The 12,148-nt window shown below is 42.1% G+C and overlaps 1 protein-coding gene across 4 annotated transcripts in view; it reads left to right on the forward strand.

The window, feature by feature from the left end:
- Positions 1-12,148, forward strand: part of grb10b (growth factor receptor-bound protein 10b) — a 74,957-nt gene that overhangs the window by 37,579 nt on the left and 25,230 nt on the right. The gene's annotated exons all lie outside the window — the stretch shown is intronic.

A 12,148-nucleotide genomic window follows, 5' to 3' on the forward strand; every position in this document is an offset into this window, starting at 1 on the left:
CACACACTTTTTCAGGAATTAAGTTGAATATTTCCCAGCAGGGCTCTTTTATGGGTTTCATATTTTTACTACGCATTATAATTTGGTGTGGTTGCACTGGATACAAAACATTGTCTCCATACGATACGGGGCAACCGTGTCAGCAAAACAGGATATGAGACACCAGCTGATTTATTTTTATGTTGATAACTGAGACATGTGTGACTCAAGTGACTTGTTTTGAAGGATGCCGTATTTGAATATCGTAAATCAGCTGTGTTTAGTGGTCAAGTGTGTCGGACATAAGCATTTAGGAATTTTCCCTGCTTCTGCATCTGCCCTTGTGTTTTGCTCATTGGAGGCATGTTGATTGCTTGCACGTCATAGCGCTGTACTGTACGGTGCATGTGTGTGCTCGAGAGGGGTTTGCGGCTTTGTTTGAAAGAAGAAAAAAAAAGAGTGAGGTGAAGTGTGAAGGAGCAGAGACTGTATATGTGTGTGTTTGTGTGTGTGTACCTGCACACATGGCTGCATTTCTGTGAGCCTGTTTGTGTGTTCATGTGTTGACAACAAGTTCGAGACTTGGTCTGTCTATTCCTGGAAGTCAGAGTCCCCCCATCGTCCCTGTTAATGGTCTTCACATGGGGCCAGCCAATGCTGGTTACAGTAACATACCCGCTTACAGTAATGTGAGGGCGGACTATTTCTCATAAATACTCCCCCTGGCTATGATTCTGGTCTGTTCTGGTCATGGCTGTTATGGTACGAGATCACAGGCTGCAGTTCCAGTTAAGTCGTTATGTGCCAAAATGCAAGTCTGCGTGTAATATGACCTGCTCTGCTCTCTCAAACGTCAGCTCATAAATCACGTGATGAATTGATAAACCTGTGGCATCCAGTAAATGCTTTAAGGGTTGGGAAGTTGTGGCTTTGAATTACCACCTGTGACATAAATAAATCACTTAACTGGTTAATGTCGGGCTGAGTCATGAAAGATTAGATTTTGATCTAGTCGTCACAAGCGGGAAAGTTGTTTCTCTCTTCGTGGGAATGTCACAGGCTTGAACTACTAGCTGTGGCATAAATCCAACACTGCCTGGTAAATCTTAGTTCATACGGTAAAGAGGTCAAAGATTAATGTCTTACTAAGTGGTTATGAGCTTTGCATTGAATTATTAGCTGTGACATAACTTTGGCTCCGTATAAGTAAAGCAGGCGTGTCTGGTAAATACTCAGAAACCAATTTATTAGACTGGTCGACCTGCTCGGGGACGGGAATGTTGTTGGTTTTTGAATTCCCATACGGCCTGTTAAGGGTGTAGTATAAACCAGGAAGTGGAGTGGGGGATTAAAGGAAGGGGGCAGGGGAGTTGGAGATTGGCGGCGGAGGTAAATTATTTCTGTGATCATACATTACGATGAAGTGTCTGTAAAAGTGCGCTTTTTTGAGCCACTCGGCTCTATTCGAGGCTGTTAGATCTGTCTTTGACATCAACCACAGTTATGGCCCCACATCACAGCAATCCTGTTTCCCATTTCCAGTTCTTTAAAGAGCAGGAATGAATGGATTTTTGTCTTAAAACCCAAACATGTCTGCACACTTAAACCTCACAAAAAATGCTCATATATCGTTCCCCCTAGTATAATTTAAATATAACAATTCCGGTTTCTTTTTGGTCATACAGAAGAGACCTCAAAAGAAGTGAACCAATGCTCCATTTTTTTTTTTTTTTTTTACTTTATCTTCTATGCACGGTGCTCATTTCATTGTGAGACGTTTGTTTGTGCAACATGAGAGTTAGTTTAGATACAAGAGCTTTATAATTTTGTCAGTCAGATGAGAGAAGAAGAGTTCCCGTGGAGTGTAAAAAAGAACATTTTCATCATGTGTTGAAACATCGCCATACATCTGCTCAGAATATACTAAAATGCCTGTAAAGGTAAACCATTGCTAGACATTTATACTGGTTTCGTTTTGCATGGACCCCCAAACCTTTTTCAATGAAGAGTTAATGCTGAGAAAGAGCCGTGGAAAACTCCCTTGAGTAAACTGCTGTGCATCCATCCATGCATATGGGTGTATTTGTTTTTTAGACGTGTGTGTGTGTTTGCGCTCACGTCCGCCTGTTTGTCTTTGTGAGTTCTGTAAACTATTTACAGCATTGGCAGTGTCTATCCATTGTTGATGACAATGGAAAGTATGTCTCATTGTGGTTGTTCTGCAGTGGAAATTCAATTCAGCACCTTTCTGTTAAACTCCCGCGGAGCTGTCTCATCACACACATGTGCTTTTGGGGTCCAGCTCCAGAGGCATGTGGAGCAGCGGTAACACTGCTTTTTTTGCAAACACATATTCCTCCCTTGAGTGGTTCAGATCTGTTTAGGGTTTGACAAGCGGGATAGTGCAGGCAGGTAAATCATTGCTCCCCCCCAGCCCACTCTCCCAAGACCTCTAACCATAATCATTCCAACCACATGTGCTCTGTTTTGTGCCAGATCTCTGTCTTTATCTCTGGTTGTCAGTCTGTGTCTATCTACCCCTCTCCCTGCCCTCCAAAACCTTCAGCCAGCCTGCTGGTGAGAAGTTTCTCTGTTTAGTTTACTGAATTTTCCAACCTCCGGGCGCTTTCTGACAAACTCTCATACTCGTGTCCCTCGGTTCCCACCTTACCTCACTCCTTGGCCTCCGTGCAGGAGGCACGAGGACGCAGCGCTGGGCTGTCAGGAATCACTGGGCACGCTGTTTGACACGGCCATATGACTCCCAATTACCTCACTTTCCTCCGCTCTCCTCTCCCTCCTGTCCCTCTCCATTTCCCCACTCTTAGTCTTCGTAGCTTTATATTCTTAAAACGGAAACTCTGATAATAGAGATGCAGTGAAATGACTAGAAATAAAGAAAGCGCAGCGTTAAAGTAATGTAGTCGCTCATACCGTGCAGGTGATGCTGCAGAAGTGTTTCTGACGTGTTTACGGCAGGTGTGTGCGTGCCAAACTTAATCTTAAAAGCTGTTGTTCTAAAAGTGTAGCATCAATGAAACATACAAGAATGAATACATTTGGTTCATTTGGGAGCTGCGGGATGATTAAGAACATCGAACTGGGAAGCTGCCATCTATGAGCACTGGCACCAGTCCAGTGTAGTATGTGTGAAAGTGTGCACAGATGGGCACATATCCTTAGAAAAACTGACTTCCTGTAGCCTGCTAAGGATTACTACCAACAAAATCCGGGCTTTATGGAAGTCTAAACCTCCATACATCCCGTATAGAGCCAACTGGCCAGAGAGCAGGTATTACAACCGCGCTAGCCTTAAGAAAATACTAGGAGCTTGGCCCGTGTAATCCATGTCGTGCAATGGAAAAACCTATAAGAAGCCTTGAATGCAAGGCAGTTGGCTAGTATATCCATTAATTTTCTCAGTCTAGAGTCTTGACAGTCTGTCCTCAGTAGTGCAATAGAGAGTGCCGTTATGTACTTACTTGGACACTGTGTTCCCATAGCTGCCCCAGTCGTTCTAGTGTGGGAACACTGATTTGATCACTGGGTTGCCATATTTTGCTGGATTTACTGTACTTGGGACTGGATGTCCTGTAGCTCAATGTGCTCTATGGTATGGCAAGATCCCCACACCCTGTCTCTGCCTCCCTTCACGTCTGCGTTTCATTATCTATCTATTGGTGCGTCTATCTCTCTCTGTGTCTTGCCAGTGTTTACCTTACTCTGTCCGTCACAAGTCTTCCTCCGTCATCCTTTTGTTCTTTACTCCGAACTTTTCGTCCCAGCCAACATTCCTGTTGATCTTGAGTACTGTGCGGCGTGTCCTGTGACAAATTAGCTCACTTGATGAATACTTATTCACACATGATGAAGTAAGAGGCCTAAAATAGCGCACGGTGCCAGACAGGCAGTGGAGGTTGGGTTGGCACTAATAACGTTAGCAAATGAGCTGCCGGTGCTCGGTGCCAGCATCGTTGTCTAGTTGCACAGGACTGACTAAAATATAAGGCTACTGCTTTCTTTTCTATAGCACGCAGGTTTAAGCAAACTCTTGCATTAACAGTAGGAGATGGCTGAGTATGTAGTATGTTTGGGGTTATGCAAATATTGCATCTATTTATTTATTTATAATCAGGATGCAGTTTGTGCCAAAATATGCACATAAGCATTTTGTACATATCTTTTGAACGTGGATGAAATGTGAATGAGTCTAGCTGTATTTTTGTTATTATTATTACTTGTTATATCCTTTTCTGTCTACTTCTCATCTGAATCGTATTCTTGGAATCTGCTGAAGTACAGTATCCCTGAAGGGATCATTAACATTTGGTGATACTGATCACTTTTCCACCTCATCTCACTCTTCCCTCACCTCTCTCTCTCTATCTATCTATCTCTCTATCTATCTCTCTATCTCTCTATCTCTCTATCTCTCTATCTCTCTCTCTCTCTCTGCATGACTGTGTCTGCAGTCGAGTTAGCCAGACTTCAAAGCTGTGACACCTACTTATCAAAAAAAGTACCACAGTATCAAGTGTACTGTACTGAAGTATAATCTAAACGATGAGCTCATGATGTTAGCAGCCTCCATATCAGCTCGTAGAAATCATGCAACCTGTTTTTAAATGAATAAGATTTCTGTAAGATTGAAATGTAGTTAATCGATTATACTAGTACCACTACCAGCTTTTATTCAATTACTCACTCTGGGCTGAAAGAAGTAGCCAGGAAGGTGTGATGCAGTAATGTGACAGACAGCGTACAGTCTCCCTTTTGATTCTCAGTGTCGTACAAGCTGCTGAAAAGACTCTAAAATATCTTTATTATGACTCCTGATATGCTGCAGAATATGAATGTTGCATACACTCACTCATATAGTCCGCCCCAGCAGCTGGAAGAAATCTGTAAGTGGCCAAACTTTTATATGAGGGAAAGTTTTTCAACATATTCCCGGTCTAGGAGTGTACAATTAATCGAAATTTTATAAAAAATCACATTATGGCCTGATGCAATATTCAAATCTCAGGAGGCGCAATATTTGTTAAAGGTTAAATGTTGTCAAACAGTTTGTGAAATAGTCCCGAAATTGAATCTATTTGATTTGTGTAAATAGACATACACAAATTTTCCTTTTTTTCGTGACGCTCAGCATGACTTTCAACAACACGTGACGCACGTGTCAATTTCCGCTCCAGTTCTTTCAAAATAAAACAACTTAGTTAGGCTTAGGAACAGAGCGACTTGGTTAGACTTAGGCAACAAAACTAGTTATGTTTAGAAAAAAAGATCGTGCATCGGGTTAAAACAACTCTAGAATGGACGTAACTTAAGTACAAAAGTTACGCGGCAAAGAAATCAACTTTAACTTGAGGTTTCACACGGGACACCAACACCAGTCTCCTTGGTGAAAGTCCTGTGGGGTTTTTCGTGAAAAAAAAATTCACGAAAGAAATGTGCAATTTGTGTCTATGTACACGAATCAATACATTAAATTTTGTGACTATTTCACAAACTGCTGTGCGACTTGGCTGGGCCTACACATCATATTCTGTAGACTTAGGAAAACATCTTTGTTTGGTACAGATCCCTGCAAAAATCACACTATAATCATATTAATATGTTTTTCAGTGAAAATGAAAATAATGATGTAAAAAATATCATTCCCTCTAATAACGCAAAACATATCGCAATTGCAATATCGGTCAAAATAATCGCAATTCGATATTTTCTCAAAATCGTGCAGCCCTATCCCAGTCTATGTATGCTTCTGTGTTGTGTGGGGAAAATGTGAGGAATTGTGTTTAAAACGTCAATTTAAACCTGCAGTAATTGATATTTTGGCCAAAACAAGTTGTAAATACAACGCTGACATTTCATCATCTTATGAAGTCGATATGGCAAACGTGTTATAGCAAACAGTGGTTTAGTTACACATCAGAGAACGTGCAGACACAGAGCAGGATCAGCTATTTGTTGCTTGTGTCCACCTGATTAATGCAAATTCAATACCCGTTTAGCTGCTCCACCAATTCATGAAAAAAAATATCTGGCTCTTTAGCCGCTAATAAATGAAGTCACTTCATTGCCGAGTGATGTCTGTAAAGTATAAACATTAGCTCCACAAGTGGATTACCAATTTAAGCAAACAGTTTTACACAGTGAATACTTGAAGCAGCCATTTGTAGTCGCTGAAAAGAAGGCAGCAGGATTTAAACTAGAAACACCCGGCGGTATATAAATGATGGGCATCGATCCATCCCCTCCTTTCTCTCTGTTTGCGCTGAAGCACGGCATTCCTTGGCTGCCTCCTTCCTCAATGTTGGAACTACTCCGGGTCAAAGGGCAGATTTTTCCACTGTAAACGGAAAAGCAGAGTGGAATGCTGTCGATGCCCAAAACGTTGGCCCCAATGTGTGGGAACGTCTGTGGGCGCGTGCACGAGTGTGTGTCTTTTAAAAGTGAGGTTTGTGTTGGAGGTTCAGTTTTGTGTGTGTGTGTGTGTGTAAGCGTGCGCCTATATGTATGTTTGTCTTTTACAAGCAGGGATACGTATGCGTGTGCATCTGTGAGAGCTTTAGGCAGTATGTTTATGTGCGTGTGTGTGTTCTGCTTCTCATTGTAGCACTGATGTGTTCTGCAGGCCGCACTGTGCGGAGATCAAAGGTGACGCAGCGCCAGAAATCTGCTGGCTCACTCCTCCAGCAGCCAGCTTGCTTTTAAATGGATCTTAAAGGGAAATACGGGACACACACACACACACACACACACACACACACACACACACACACACACACACAGACACTTGTTGTATTGCGTAATCACCAGCTAGTCACGCTTATGTTTGTGGTGTGTGATTTGCACTGTTTATGCCACTTGGATTGTTTATATCTTTGTGATTATTTGTAATTGATGTGAGTATAAATAATGCGCTCAAACTGGATGTTTTATTGAGCTTGTGCGTGCGGGCATCCATGTGTGTATAGTTGATGCATGCCTGCCTGCCTGCTGGCCTCATTATTCCTAACATTACATCTAGTCTCTGAGCCATAGACACACACACACACACACACACACATGCATGTTATTTGATGCCCTTTGTGGCAGAGGTAAAGAGAGCATGCAGGCAGTACAGTAACCCTTTTGTCTGCTCTCTTTCTCAAACGGACACTTTCATGTCAACGTATATACACAAATTGCATTGAGCGGATTTGCAGCATTCGGTGCTGTGAAATACAAATCATTCTAACCGCTGTTGAACAAATGCTACCTGGAGAAGAGACAGGCAGGTTGTGGTCGAGTCTGGAACATCTCATGTGTCAGGGCCATATTTATCCCCCGGCTGCTAAATGGAAACATGCCTCGACCTGCTACTGCCATACACACACACACACACACACACGCACAAACAGGCACACACAGGCACACACATATACACATGGCCTGTTGTTGAATATTAAAGGTGGGCTGGTGATTCGTCTGAGTAATGGCTCGGTTTAGATAAATACGACTTTAATGTTGGCACCGGACAAAGCCACTTGGGAGCAGATCACCATCACATAACTTGTGCATAAAGACCTTGAAATTTAGCGCATTAGTATATTACCAAGGGCAGTGCTTATAAAATGTGCCATGAGGTAGACACTGTTGCAAATACTTAAGTCCCACCTAAATTAAGACTATCCTAGAGGAACCGTTTTCGTGGCAGACGCTTGGAGAAGTAGCCCACTTATGCATAGACAAAAAACAGTTGGTTGAAAATCATCCTATTACATGCTAAATTAATTTACTCGCTTCCAGTAAAAATGGGTCAGTGTCACTGCAACCGCTAAGCCATCTGCAGCTAACATCCACTGCCTACGGGAAAAACCGCATGTGATGTGCACCATGTGACAGCCCTAAGCAAACGAAGAAGCAGCAGTCTAAAATAAATTCCAGCTGTAGTGATTATGCGTAAAAAAACAATGTTGGCGCTGCTAAAATGCTCACAACAATTGATTTCTAACAGGGATCAGAAAGTGACTTTAGCTATAGGCTGCTGCATAATACAAGCACAGGGGAAGTATGGGGACGCTAGAAAGACACTGATATACTAGAAAGCAAAATACAGCCTTACAAAAAAAAAGTTATCAGCTGCCAAACATGGTGCTGTAAGAATAACAATGTCTAAAAATGATCAAGAGACAGTGTATTTGAGTGAAGCTGTTCAGAAACTTTGACCAGGTCATTCACTGAGTTTGTGCACAGCACACATTGTGACTAAAGTAAATACAACTTCTGATCTCAAACTGCCCATTCTTTCTGAGTGGAAACAGAAATTCCAAACTTGTTTCGGAGTGTGATCATCTTAAAGCTCATGGGAAACCAAGCAGGACAGGTAGTTTCCCAAAGTAGTTTAAATAATGCCCGCCAATCAATAATGCAGTAAGGGCAGATTCGCTAGCCTAGGGGTCAGCAACCTTTACCATCAAAAGAGACATTTTAGACAAAAAACAACAACATTTGAGCATTGTGATGAAGGTAACACAGTCTATAGTCTAAGTATATAGTATATAAGTCTAATGCAGTGAGTGCCAAAGTGCAAATGTAGTACGGAGTATTAGGGCCATATTGAGGGAGATTTCCAGAATAAAGTCATAATATTACGAGAAAAAATTTCGTTATATTACAATAATAAAGCCACAACACACATCAGACATCACAACGGTTTTAAGCCCAAAATTAAGATTTGTATTTTCATAAATAACTGTATTTATTATAATATAAATAATCAATTGGTCCCTGATATTGTTGGCTTAAAAGTGTTTAGTCAGTCGCACTACAACGACGAGAGTTACAGAGGTGAAAAGTGAATTTCTTTATTAATTTATTGGTTCACTTGTTACCTCGATGAAGGAAATGAGGAGGGCCGACAACCGGCGACCAGCGCCCCCCAGAAGGTGGCGCCCTAGGCGATAGCCTATATGGCCTTTGCCGTAAGCCGGCCCTGGACATGAATGTGCATCAGGTCCTTTTCACCCCAGCAATAAAAATTATGTCATCACAGTTCATTTTTTAAGTGATAGATCAACGAGGGAATCCTATTCAGAGCATTTTAAATTGTTCATTGAGCTAATGGTTGCAAACCACAAGCCTTAAATATTAATAATTAATTGAATTTAGCTAAGTAAATATATGTGTGTGTGTGTGGGGAGGGGGTGGGGGGGGACATCACTAGTCTGGACCACCCAAGCATTGGGGATGATGCACCTTTAATGGTCCATCCCTCACTCGGCGTCCCAGACGGCAGACAGTGTAAGATTAGAAGCCACAACTTTCACCCAGCTAATAGAGCGAGGTCCCATTACTGCTGCAGCTAATGGGAATCTCTGATGGTGTTACAGTAGCTCTCTCCTCCATCTCTGGCTCTGTATTTTAGATTGTCAGAGTATCAAATGTGTGTGCAAATATCTACTACTGACTATGACACTTTTGATTCCAAGACTCTTTTACTCATTAGATAAGGTTTAGTCTAACAAACTTTACTCAGAAGTTTTGTATAACACAAGTGGCCCTTTTTTTCAGCATACGATTTTTAGCGTTTTGGTGTCCTCCGCAGGCTCATGCACACCCATATGTGCCTGAATACAGGTGTACACGCATGCGTCTGTGTGTGTCCATGTGTTTCACAAAGAGAGCAATGTGTTGCTGCCTGTAGGCATTTCATCTGGCCAAAGCTGAACAGAGCTGTTGGACTCATGTAGGTCATGGAGACTGCATCTCTCTCTCTCTCTCTCTCTCTCTCTCTCTCTCGCTCTCTCTCTCGCTCTCGCTCTCGCTCTCGCTCTCGCTCTCTCTCTTAGGGAAAGTAGGACAGCTCAGATTTCTGAAGCTGCTGCTGTGAAAAGGAGGGAGGAGAGAGGAATAAGCAGAAGAAGAAGAATAGAAAATGAGGAATTGAAAAGCTGCTAAAGCCAGTGATATTTTGACAGCTTTATAAAAATTGTAACAATAAATGTATAAATTAATTACATGATGCATTTTTATTAGATTTTGTTACTGTATTGCTCATCTGACATGTATCTGCTTCACTGTTAATAAGTTCACTGTGCATACTAGGGCTGTCCCGAATACCATTTTTCTTGCTTTGAAGTTTCGGTGAGAAATATTCGAAACGCCGCTGCCGCACTACTGTACACACCTCTACACATAACAAACAGCGATACCCGTCTGAGAATAACTCATAATAATTAATGCTGAATATGAATAATGTTGTTGGATTACTCCTTATTTCATGGACTATTTTGGGATTAAACATTATTATTATTACATACTTTTATATAGTATAACAAAAAACAAAGCATTCAAATACTGCCTGGGAGGTCGATTACCATGGTAACGGTCGAAGCTTCGAAGCGTTGAAGCATTCAGGTCAGCCCCGGTGCATACTGCTACCAAACAAAGTTTGAAATTGTTTCTGTGTTATTTATGTAACACACTCATCAGATTAGTACAGATATCAACTCTTATTGGACCTCAACTCAGGGAGACGGCTCAAGTTGTAACATGTTTCGTCTACATACTTGAATTAATAGAATAATCTAATACATAGGGATGATGGACAAGCCACTTTTATTTAAAGCCTAAATAATACACAGATAGTGAGCCGACAAAAAGGATGAAATAAAATGATGTTACAAATGTAGCTGTGGCCTTCCCTGCTTTGATATCGAAGAACGAGTGTGATGGCTTAAAAAGCCCCCTTCAGAGGAATATGGAGACAAAGACGGACAAGCGACCGGACTCAAAGAGCTCAGGGATTTGTTTCAGTAGAGAGAGAAAGTGACAGACAGAACTGTGGCACTGTGATCTTGGCATCTCCAGAGAAAACTCTCTGTTATTGGGAACAGCTTGTACTGAACTGTGGCACATACTGAGAATCCTCTGAATGGGAAATGATTGTTTATAGTTGCCTGTGATACTGGTAGTCCTCTCGTGGGACACAAGGACCTGTAGATTATGAACATCTCCTTCTCTGTCTTCCTTTTACTTTTTGTACTCCTATTATTCAATATTTTTATTATAGTTTTATGATCATTCAGTCGCAGAATTATTACAACGATCTCTCATGTAGATACGTCGTCTAAACTTGTCCCGAGGCCACCGTGCAACAACGCCACCGCTTGCCGTCCGACCGGTGGACCATTTCCAGTATATTGCCAAAATCATGCCAGTGATTTCATCCTTTGTTAGCCCAATCACAATTCCCCTGCCCCGTCCTTCTGCACCCCCTGCTGTAATTGGACAATGGCTCCAAATCAGCAGTGGTCTCTGAAAGGACATTTGCTGCCCGGGGTTTGCTGGCAGTCGGCCCCGGTGCACAATTAAGCATCCGCTCCCACTTTTACTCCTGTTGGTAAAATATTGGGCTCCATGCGGGGTGCTTCTCAGCAGGTAGTCACAGTAAATAAGGGAGAGATTGTTCTGGCATCATCATAACCCCCGTCTAGATGGCCTTTTAGGAAGTGTGTTGCCATACAGTGTGCATGTGCAAATATAATGTAAGTAAACAAGGATTTGTTTCACCTTTTAACCAGGTGATGATAATATGGAATTCATGAATAAATCACACCTTCAGTTGTGATAGATATATATATATATATATAAAATATTTGTTGTGGCTTGTCCAAAAGTCTGACCTAAATTTGTGCAACTGACCTGCATTGCTAATTAAATTTTACCCGAGTCTTAATACCCTGAGTGGGCGTTAAGACTCCATTATTTAGAGACAGAGCCGGCTCTGTGGGATAACTAACTACCCAATATACAGTGTATGGTCTGATGCATGGCTGCACAGTGGAAGGGATGGCAGTCTGCCACTGTACATGACTTTGTATTGTCAGTGTGCACTGGGAGTCTTTTCCTCCTACGTTTCTCTCCATACATCTCTCTCTATACCACCTCTCTCCTTCCTTCCTCCCTTTCCTCCCTCCCTCTGTCCCCTGCCTACTAAATCCCTTTCTGCCTTCTTTTGCTTCGCTGAGTCCAGATAGGCCTCTATGTCTTGGGTCTTAATTTGACGCGATAATTGGATGACAAGGGACAGTTCACCGTCCCTTCCTCATGAGTCAGCAGACTTTTCTTGGCTAGTGCCTCCCACTACTGCCGAGTACAGGCGCTGAGCGGGGACGGC

The sequence above is a fragment of the Sebastes fasciatus genome, chromosome 12 (genome assembly GCF_043250625.1).
Source record: "Sebastes fasciatus isolate fSebFas1 chromosome 12, fSebFas1.pri, whole genome shotgun sequence".
NCBI classification, from domain to species: Eukaryota; Metazoa; Chordata; class Actinopteri; order Perciformes; family Sebastidae; genus Sebastes; species Sebastes fasciatus.